This window comes from Danio rerio, chromosome 25 (assembly GCF_052040795.2).
Source record: "Danio rerio strain M-AB ecotype USA chromosome 25, GRCz13ab, whole genome shotgun sequence".
NCBI lineage: Eukaryota > Metazoa > Chordata > Actinopteri > Cypriniformes > Danionidae > Danio > Danio rerio.
In genome coordinates, this window is record NC_141045.1 from 25,937,453 (window position 1) to 25,948,700 (window position 11,248).

General features: G+C 35.7%; 1 protein-coding gene and 1 pseudogene across 4 annotated transcripts in view; both read left to right on the top strand.

Annotated features, from left to right (window-relative positions):
* The window catches only part of LOC147837710 (uncharacterized), a 633,655-nt pseudogene that overhangs the window by 116,340 nt on the left and 506,067 nt on the right, over positions 1-11,248 (top strand). The window lies entirely within an intron of this gene.
* abtb2b (ankyrin repeat and BTB domain containing 2b) overlaps positions 1-11,248 on the top strand; it is an 89,313-nt gene that overhangs the window by 6,559 nt on the left and 71,506 nt on the right. The gene's annotated exons all lie outside the window — the stretch shown is intronic.

Genomic DNA, 11,248 nt, shown 5'->3' on the forward strand with positions numbered 1-11,248 from the left:
CTGAGACTTTTCAGAGATTATTATGATTGAACACCATCAATAAAGTGACTGCACTAAAAGTTCAAGAGAAAACAATGTTATTTAACAGAATTTTACTTAAATCATTAAGATTAAACACTTTTAATAAAATGTCAAGACATGCTCAAGGTTGTAAGTGAACAGTTTTATTTTAAATAAAAAAAGTCTCGAAACAACTTTAAAATTACAAGAATAAAAAAATGGTAATAATGGTCATATAATATAGCAAGGTGCACAAGCAATTACAATTTAGTACCTTAATTTTACATCATTTTAAATGTACCAAAAAAAGGAAATAATATGACAATTTTATCGTATAAAACAGACAAATTGCTGTAATATGTCATTAATTGTATAATACATAAAATAACAGTCAAGCTGTTAATTTACAGATATTGTTTGTAATATTTACAGAGTTTTGAATGTAATTTAAAATAACAGAAAAAAATATGTATAACTTAATTCATTTTTATATATACATTGTATAAAAACAAAAATGTCTGTAATTTGTCTTTTAAAATAAAGTACCGAAAATGAAAGTCAAACTGTTCATTTGTTTGTCATATTATTGAGTTTTGAATATAATTTAAAATGACAAAAAGTTACTGTAAAAAATATTTTCTGAGATATTTTCTGTAAAATTAGATTTTCTTTGAAGTGTAGAACTTTTAACTATCCTTTTAAAGAGGACGTACTATGCTTCTTTTTCAATATGTAAAATATGCTCTGATATTCCTGAGTTTCGAGTGTGTATTTGAATTTTTAGCTCAAAATACCTAATAATTGTTTTTCCATAACTCTTTGAAACCGCCCCATTTTAGTTGTGCTGTTTTGGTGACTGTCGCTTTAAGTGCAAATGAAGTTGTGCACCCAACCCTCTTTACAAAAGAGGGTGGGCCTACAAATGCCTATGTATTCATAACATAACTAACAACATCTCTGTGAAAAACTGAAAATGACAAAAGAAGTGGCTCAGATGAAGGTCGTCTATGGAGAATTCAGTGTTCATTTGTGCATCCGAAAACTCTCGTAAAACATTTTCAATGCCTCTTAGTCACTGACGTTGTCTTCGGGAGACAACAAAAACTAATGGCGGACGGCTGCTTCTCATTCAGGGCTATAAACGCTGAGTAATTGGCAATAATGGGCATTTCCGATGACATATACAAAGGGAGAATGTCAATCAAAGTGTTTCTACAGTTTAATGAACTGTGATTATAAAAAATACTGTTTAACATCAAAGGCTGGCTATATTCACACTCTGTGCTTAAACCCCTTATAAAAATTATTTTAGGTCCCTTTTAAGTGATTTATGGAGAAATCATCTTCTTATTCTTCATACTACTCCTGAGCTAGTGCAAAGATGTACTTTCTCAAAGTCACTTCTCACTGTTGAGAACATCTGTGAACCCAACCCAGAGCAGGACGTGAACTTTGCCCCTTGTCATTTGCGGCAAAACAAGGCTCAGGACTGTACTGGAATTTCTGGCACTGCTTTCTGGCTTCACTGATGGAAACATCTCAGAAATAGAGTTTCATTTCTGAATATGAAATCTGCAGTCCGGTCAACTTGTGTCTTCTGGAGGTTATTTTTACAGTTTGCGGATTTAGGACGACAGTAACAAGGAAAACACCATCTTGCATGGTCACTGACACTGTTTATACACAATTCTTGCCAAAACCATGGCCCAGATGGATTAGAAAGTCTGCCTTCTCTATTAGCAACTAAAAACAGCACACTTATGTATGATTTTAGCAATGCAACAAAGCTTCTTAAAGGGATTATTCACCTCCCTCCTCCATTTACTTACCCTCAAGTAGTTCCATGTCTTTACAGGTTTTCTTTTTCAAGAGTTCACACTTAAATAATGCTTGACTATGATAGCAGGTTTGGCATGCTGTCCCAGGAGAGAATCCTGAACTCGGAGATAGATGAGCCCAAGGTACCCACCTGGTCAATGAGCATTAGGCAGGATATGAGGTTAGGTATTTCTTAAGAGCCCTAATTGGTTCTATTTGGTTCAGTGTGTATGTGTTAAGGGACTGTTATTACAATTCGCTTATGTACAAGCTATTAGATTGTGGATGGAACCCGGAGCACCCGGGGAAAACCCATGTGAACAAGGGGAGAACATGTAAACTCCGCGCAGAGAGTACCGACTGGCTCAATTTGAACTTGAACCTTTTGTACCGCTGTGAGGCACCAGCGTCAGCCACTAAGCCGCAGTGTCACTCGATCATAGAATTGATGAGGAGGGAGAAGGGAAAGGTAGAAAGTGGTTTTCCAAAAGTGTAGATAGGTAATGAAGTTTAGGCAGGATTTTTATAGTAGTTTTGGAATGATCTGAGAGGCTAGCTGATAATTAGCGATAAGGCTCAACTCGAGTCGATTACATCATGTGATCCTCTCGAAATTAGTTTGTGAAACTTCATTTATGTTGAACATAAAATAAGATATTTGGAAAAATAAAGGAAACTAGTAACCATTGACTTTCGTAGGAGGAAAAACATTCAATACACTTAATAAATTATGTTTGTTGTTGTTTGATCAAACTACTTAATCAGGCTGAAACAACACAATTCTTGAGTTTTTTATGACAGCTAAAAAAGTTAACTTAACTCCTTCATGTCATTTCAACACAAATCAATTAAGTGGAACCGAGCATGTTTTACATTGTTGTTACAGGTAACACTGGGCGATTAATCGAAAAGTAATCGAAATTGACATGCAGAACCTATAATCGATAAAGATTTTCTAGATCATTTTTTTCAATTACTTTCTCTAATGTGTGTGCAGAGTCACGTGACCCTGCTTTGTTAAGTTGTAAATTTGGTAAGATGTAACGTTAAACGCACAAATATGAGAAGGCATCATTTCTATTACAATAAATTATTGTTTACATTAAAATATTTGTGTACAGAGGATTTAAGAAATGCACAAAAAATATTTTATTTAAATATTTAATATTTAAAATATGGATATACAAGAATTATTTTATTTAGAAGAGATACTTATTTTATACTTTTAAAAACATTAAAAATAATTAATTTCGTTTTTAAAAGTGCAAGTTTTTTGTTTTCACTTTTTTTAAAAAGAAAAATGTGATAATCATAGATTGTAGATGTGTGTGTTTCCTTCAATTATTTTAAAATTAAGTAGTGCACCCATCATTCAGAAATTTCTCATTTGTAATATGTGAGCACATTTACTGTACAAAATCTGTCAGTGAACTGTGAGGGCAAAAAAATTAATTAAACAAATAAAATAATTAATTAGTAACTGTAATCGAGTTAAAATGTTCAAGTAACTGAGATTTTGATTTTAGGGCAAATCGCCCAGCCCTAGGTACAGGTTTCCAACACTTTTAAAAAGTAATTTTGTGTTTACCAGAAGGAAAAAAATGTGGAGTAAGAGAATGATGTCAGAATTTTCAGTTTTGGGTGAACTTTACCTTTAAAATAGTTGTTATTTTGCATTGTTGGATTGCCCTCAATTGCTGTTTAGACTAAATAGTATATGACAAGGTATATAACGTTTCATTGTTTTCTAGGTTGGCAGCTTATTTGGTTTAGCAACAGAGCATTTGAATATCCTGTTTGCCTAGTGAAGTAATATTTGCATAAAGAGTGGATTCGCTAATCAGCATAAGCTAGGAAAACATCAGTTTAATAATAGCAAACGCTTGAGTAATCGCAAATTTTTAAGATACAAAAAAATACGGGCTGTACCAAGTGTTTCTATTTTGCAATTGGAGGTTGTTTATGGAATCACGAGATTTAGTATGGGACTTAATCCTGTGAAAGTACTGGAGGATTGTAGGAGAAAAAGGCGGTCAGCACGTGGCATTTTGTTATGGTGCTCACTGCTCCTGCTTCTGTCTGATCCAGCCATGGAGCCTCAGTCCTCTGCCTGTCACCATGACAAGGCTGACCCTTAGACAGGAAATTAGGGCACAATGGCTAACAATGACATGTGCTAGGGTTTAATATTGGGATGAATTATAGTGGAAAGTGCAATCTTTCATTTTTCAACAGTGGAAAGGGTTAAATGAATGAACAGTTCTTGCAAAGTGTCAGAAATTCTTTCATGTGGAGCATGCACATTTCTTTGTCAGAGGACGGCTACAGAAATAGCTGTTGTGGTGACAAAAATAATCTTCAAAGTTTTTTTTTTTTTCCCCCAACAACAGCTTTACCATATTTATTTAATTTAATTCCGGCTGGAACCTGGAGATTATCATCACACATCAAACTAATTAAATCCATTATTATTTATTGAACAAAGACAAAAACTGAAGATTTTGTGATTATTGTGCGCCATATGTCATGTGGATATGGTAAATAATATGTCCGTGTGCTTACACCATCACTTTGTTATTTATCGTTTTGGCTTAGAGCGATGACATCTGTCGTGATAATTATAAATGAAATAATACATATTTGAGGGTTTGTTTCCCTCATTGACAAATCGTTTCACATTTGTCATGATACAATTAAACTCTGTCTATCTCTGTGCTTGCTTTCAAAAGCAGCAGGTATGATTTATTTTAACATTCTCATAGTATTTAATTGTTCTTCATAAGAGTTCTCACATTAAACGGAGACAGACTGTCTTTTATAGATATGCATAGTAATGGCTTCTGTGTTGTTTGAATTGTGTCTGTAATAAGATAATTTTTAACACATATAAATAAAACAAGTTAAACTTCTGTATTTGTTTCATTAAAGGTCCAGTGAAGTGCATTATTCGATGTTTAACAATCTCAACTGAAATTTTAACGTCCATTTTCCGCTAACATTTGTGCACTGTTGAGCATGTTCTTAAACACTGCTGATTTGCCATCGTGTTCGTGTACTTAACAGAAATGGTTGTGATTGGCCGTAAAGTCAGTAAAGTCATCAGTTCTCACTGCTGTTTACTGAGTGTAACCACAGATACAGGGACACTGGAGCAATTCAAAGTCAAGTCGATCAGCTGGTTTGTCTATCTATACGTTGATATACTAGTGATCCTCTGATGAACCGTGGCTTTAAAACGCTAAATTGTCCCTGTATTTGTGATTACACGCAGTAAACAGTAGGGGTGCAATGGTTCAATCTACTCACAGTTCGGTATGTATCACGTTTTTATAGTCACAGTTTCGGTACGGTACGGTTTGAGCTATGCCTAGAAAAAAAAGTCTACAAAACAATTCAAAGGACAATAAACATATTTATTGGGTAACAAACCCCTGACAATGCAACAGCTTCACACATATGACTGTAGTTTTGCATGTTTTTGCATTAATTAAAAAAAGTAGGGCATTTTAAAAATTGTACATTCAAATAAATTGCTTAAGAAAATATGCTTTATTCTTGACTCAACAGTCTCAACCAATTGACCCTTCTCTAAGCCCCACCCTCCTTAGTTACTGTTGCTACGCCTGTCAAGCTTTCGTGCCTTGCACATCTATTACAGTATGTATGCGCCAGTGTCAGACATTTCCAGGGATATAATAAGATTTTTTTTAAAGAAGAAATAAACAAATTGAAATGCAAATCAAAGTATACAGCAGAAGTGAACAGATCGATTTTCCCTACCAGCAAATATTAGTGTATATATAAGTATATTGATCGCAAGTGCTCAGTTTGTAATCACAACTCTGTTTTGTTCTGTTGATTTGAAATTTCAAATATTCGTAGCTTGAAACAGATGGAAAATGATTGCTATTAGTATGACTACTATGGCGAGGGCTTAAACGGAGCAGTGCTCATAATATTGAGCGAATAAAGAAAAAGACAGCAAGGGAACATAGCCTGCTTTTTATTTTTGTAGGAAACACAGTTTAGATCTGTTTAGGGTAAGAGGTGTGTGAGTTATTGCCGTCTATCACTGAATGTGTTAGAAATATCGAAAACAAAACTAGCCTAACTATGATCCTTTAGCGCCCCTCACACAGCTTGATCCATGCTTGCATTTCTCCTCTTGGGTTTTTGGTTTTGAAAAGGGAAAAAATTTCAACACCCTGTCCAAACATTAAGGATACCAGGTGTCAGATTTGCACAATCCATATGCACAACACTTTGGCTTGTCTCCCTCACTCGAAAGCTTGACAGAGCCCCTGTGCGTAGCTACGGTTGCTAAGCCATGATTGGTGGGTGGCAGTTTTTGGGTGTGGCTTAGCGAAGGGTCAATTATGCAGATAATAATTTCAACACAAATCTTAATAATTGAGCACTTTTATAGTATTGATTACTTCTGTTTACATTATGCTTGCATTACCAAGGCAACAAAGACATTTTTATTTATGATTTCTATATGATTTTGTTAGGTGACGCGGTGGCACTGTAGGCAGTGCTGTCGCCTCACTGCATGAAGGTTGCTGGTTCAAGCCCTGGCTGGGTCAGTTGGTGTTTCTGTGTGGAGTTTGCAGTGAGTGACGTATCTGAGTAGGAGCGTGTGCGCGCGAGACTAACCTGACGAGCAGTGGGGGAGAGTTGCGCGCGACGTACCTGAAGAGCAGTGGGGGTGAGTTGGGCGCGACGTACCTGAAGAGCTAGGAGGGATGCGGTGGAGAAGGGTGTGCAACGTATTTAAGGATCAAGCAGGAAATGCACAATTTCCAGGAGATTATCATTCATTTGCGGGCATCCAGGAGTCTCTATGCATTTGCTGGATAACACCACAACTTCCGGGAGACTTGGGATGTCAGAATATGGTTTTATTATGATTCCAGTGAGGTCCATTTCACTAACGTCCCATTCACATGAGGCTTCAGCGCCAATGCTTAACTGAAGGCGTGTCTGAAGTTTGGGCTGACACGATAGTCATGGCAGCGTCAGCCAATGAAATTCAGTCAGCAATAGGCCACTGTCTAACTTGTGTATTTGCATACAGCGATCCGATTGGCTGACGCTTCCATCGACGCTTGAAAAGTTGAGCTAGTCCCAACTTCTGCAGCAAGCAACGCCTCTAAAGCGGCGCCGACGGGCTGGAAATGGACCTCGATCCGTAAGTGACCACTGATCTAGGCTAACTTTGCAACAGCAACAAAAAAACGGCATTCGTTATGTTTCTGTCTGAATTTAAATTGAGTGTTTGTTGAAACACTGACAGCAATGCGCTGTGATTTGGCCTCACTTACACATTTGCGCTTTATCTCCTTCACTTGCCATGCTGAAACCCACAGAAACTACACACACACACACACACACTGACACATGAGGAAACGTGATGTCAACAACAAATTTACAAACTAAGAGGTGATTGGACAGCTCTTCACACGTGCAATGGATGGGAAAGATAATCAGAAGCGTACAAAGGCAGAACTGCTTTGTTGCAGTTGTTTTTATTAACAAACTAATAATAGTAATGTATATTTTGAACCGCGGATCACAGGGCTTTTTTTTACAAAGAACCATTCCATCCCTGGTAAACAGCAGTGAGTTTGATGACCTTCGCGGCCAATCAGATTAATTTCTGCAGTGTTAATTAGCAGTTAATTAGCAGTGTCCAGTATTGTGACAACCCCAGGGCGGGATATGTTAAATATTAGAAAGCCTTTGATTGGTCAATATTTTAAAAATACCTTGTTTTAATTTCATGGGTCATTTAAAAGTCAGTTAAGCAAATACTGTTTTATGTTTTGGTTTTTGTTTTACCTGCATTCTGGAACTGTTTTTCGCTGTCGTCACGGTCAACTCCAAGCAAAAAAAGGAATGGTGTCAAACTGCCCCGTAGCGTTCGTTTTAAAGAGAACGGCCGCCAAACGTTCCTCTGGCAACATAGTTCGCAATCTCCAGAAATGTATAGAGGGTTACATTTTCAGAATGAGCCAATGTTGCTTAAAAGCGATATAAATTTCACTTCAAAGTGGATACAGGGAAATGTATAAACCAATAAAATATTTATAAAAATGCAATAAGCAATATCAGTTATAAGTTACTCATCTTAAAGTAGCCAAAGAGAATCAATACACGAGATGTCCATTTATGCCAATAAAAATTCTCCGAAGTTTGCTTTTCAGCGGGATGGCTTTAAAACAAATGTAGTTGAATAAAAGTTTAATGAAGACAAGTCAATATACAGGCAATAAAAGTCTACTGCTGCTGAGAGCTTTTTCTTTGTCTAATGCCCATGGTGCTTTCTTTTGTCTGTTCAGTGCCTTTAGAAAATTTCCCAGTATGGTCAAGCAAACACATTTTAGACACACAGCACGCACACAGACACACACACACGCACGCACGCACGCACGCACGCACGCACGCACGCACGCACACACACACACACACACACACACACACACACACGCATGCACGCACGCACGCACGCACGCACACACACACACACACACACACACACACACAAACACATTCACACACATACACACACGCACACACACACAAGTTTCAACCAAACACGATTAAGTTATATTGACTTAATTAATTAAGTTAACTTATTTTTTTTTACAAATTTAAGTCAATTAAACATAAAAAAATTAAGTTGTCCCCAAAAAACATAATAATTGTGTTTCCTCTCATTTTACAGTTTGAATAAGCAGGAAAAGTCTTTTTTTTTTTTTTAAATGTTCATTTTCAGAAAGAATAAGATTTTATTTATTGAACCAAACAATAATCGTTGTCTCTAAAATACTTTTCAAAAAAGTTGTTTTTATATATTTTTTTATATGTAAAACATGCTCAGGCAGGAATAATCTGACGTATATTCAGCTATATAAAATAAACCAGAAATGTCTCATGCAGTAATCAGCTATAAAAATCTCTTGCCCAAAAAGGAATTTGCCCCATGGGCATAACTGTCAGACTATGAAAGACAATATCTGCCTTCATATTAAGATCGTTTAAAAGTAGAACATATTGACACATCATTGTTTAGAATCAATGACATCGCCTGTAAGAACATCAAACATTTCACTTTAACTGAAAGCCTCTTTCAGTTGAAGTAAAAGTTGTTTACGAAAGCAGCATTCTCTCTCTTTGTGATGTTCAGTGTGATTACATCTGATTTGCATGAGAGACGTTGAGACATGTTGTCATTGTAAATCGTAAACTCAATGTTCTAGAATCTTTTCTTTTGGTCCAAAGGAACAGCCTGTGACTGAGGACAGATTTAGCTTTATTATTGTTTAGAGACCCTGGTCGTCCTGCATTTTGGACAGGCAGGGTTGTCCAGTTGGACACAGCTCATGTATTGAGGAAGCTTGCCATAAATAAAGTCTAAATGGCTACTTTTAGGGCTTGAAGTCCAGACAGCTGGACGGTTTTAAAGGACACCCTTGTTCTGACCCTTGATGCTTGTTAGCGGTCAGTCATATGTCAGCCATATATCTCTAACATAGCAGTGTCTGTTTCTTAAATGCGTTTGTAGTTATTACAAATACAACATTCAAACAATTTGGGATATTTAGTTGGGCTTAGACTGAACATAACACGAATATAACACAAGTTAATGTTACAGTTTATGTATTACTATAGTAGTTGCATAATTACATGATGAAACTAACCTTAAACCTAACCCACATTTTAAACATAAGTAAATGGTAAGTACATGTAATTAGTTAATATTACCCAGTTGTTAAATCAAGCGTTAAACGGTACCACCTTAAAATAAAAAATGTAACCAAAATATTTTAACAGTCGATGCCATCGTGTCTATCAAAAGCTGAGTGATATTAAAGTGTATTAATGTAAAATAATTATCATTTAATTAATAAATGAGCATTAGATAATAAAAGATCACTTTTTGTTTTCCAAATAACACAGATATACATAAAATATCTCCATTTGTGAGGGCAGTTCTCCCTCAATTGATTCTTTGTATTTGAGAGTGAAGGCCTTTGTTCTGTGATTTATCGCTCGGCATCTTCATTGCTCTGCTAATTGGCTGGGGACAGCCATAAGGCTGGACGCTATTGCCCATTGTTGTAAAACTAAGCTGTGCTTGTGAAAGTGTGTGCTAGAAAGATGTCACATCTGTCATTTTGTACTTAATAACAACATCTGCAAGTCAAGCTTAAACTGCGGGATAAAGTCAGCATTATGACCCTACTTTGATTAACCAGGACTCATTAAAGTAAGCCTGCGCTATTTAGTGTAATGACTCTTACTCTGTGGTTTAGTGTATTTATTACAGCTCTTTGGACATGAGGAGAATTTGTTGGCATGTAGGGTGGGTGAGTTGTTTAAATAAGTCTTCCAAACAGAATCTACATTCTCTGAAATAAAGGTACAAATGTCACTGGGGTGGACTTTTTTCTAAAGGTACATATTTATATCTAAAGAGTTCAAATGTGTACCTTTAACCTCCTACACTCTCAGGAATAAAGGTACAGGAGCTGTCACTAGGGTGGTACCTTTCCAAAAGGTACAATTTTGTACCTTAAAGGTCTATATTAATACCTCAAGTACCTAAAAAAGTACAAAAGTGTTCCTCTTAAAGATTTTATGTAATAATATATACTTTTAAGGGACCAATATGGACCCTTTAAGTAAAAATATGTACTGTACCTTTTGAAAAAGTACCACCCCAGTGACAGCTCCCGTACCTTTATGTCTGAGAGTGTACGGCTTAGTGGCCACATACGTAGACAGCACATTTTGGTCTAATGTTTTATATTTTGTTGCAGACATACAGTGTCATCCTGCATTTGAAATCCCAAACACTATTTTTAGCTGTTCAAAATGGGCGAAAATATAGTTTTTACACTCCAATAGTAAAAAAAAAAAAATGTATATTTGCATTAAAAAAAACTGTCAGGAAAAAGTGTTTTATGAAAATTCTGACTACGAGTCCACATATATGGACATCATTTTTCTCTAAAAGTACTTCATATCAAAAAAGATGATGGTTCCGATAAGCCCAAATACCAAAGAGAAATAAAAAATGCATGTAAAACACCTTGGGCCTTAAGAGGTTAAGGGACATATTAGCAGCAACATATGTAGGCTTTAAACTTTTATTTTGAACATGTAGAAAATAAAATAAATAAATAGAACTATTAAGCAAAGCAAACAATATAACTTAATACAGCTCCTTTTAAAAAGATGTTGCCTGCTTTCATAGCCATATAACCAACTGAATTTCTTAAGTCGATGCAAAACACACACACAAAAAAAAAGGATAAGGCAGGTAATCATTTTCTTTTGTAAAATTCTTTAAACTTGTTACTTTTATTTGCAACATTCATATGTACCAAAAACATTAAGGACAAATAAATATATATTTTTTGTT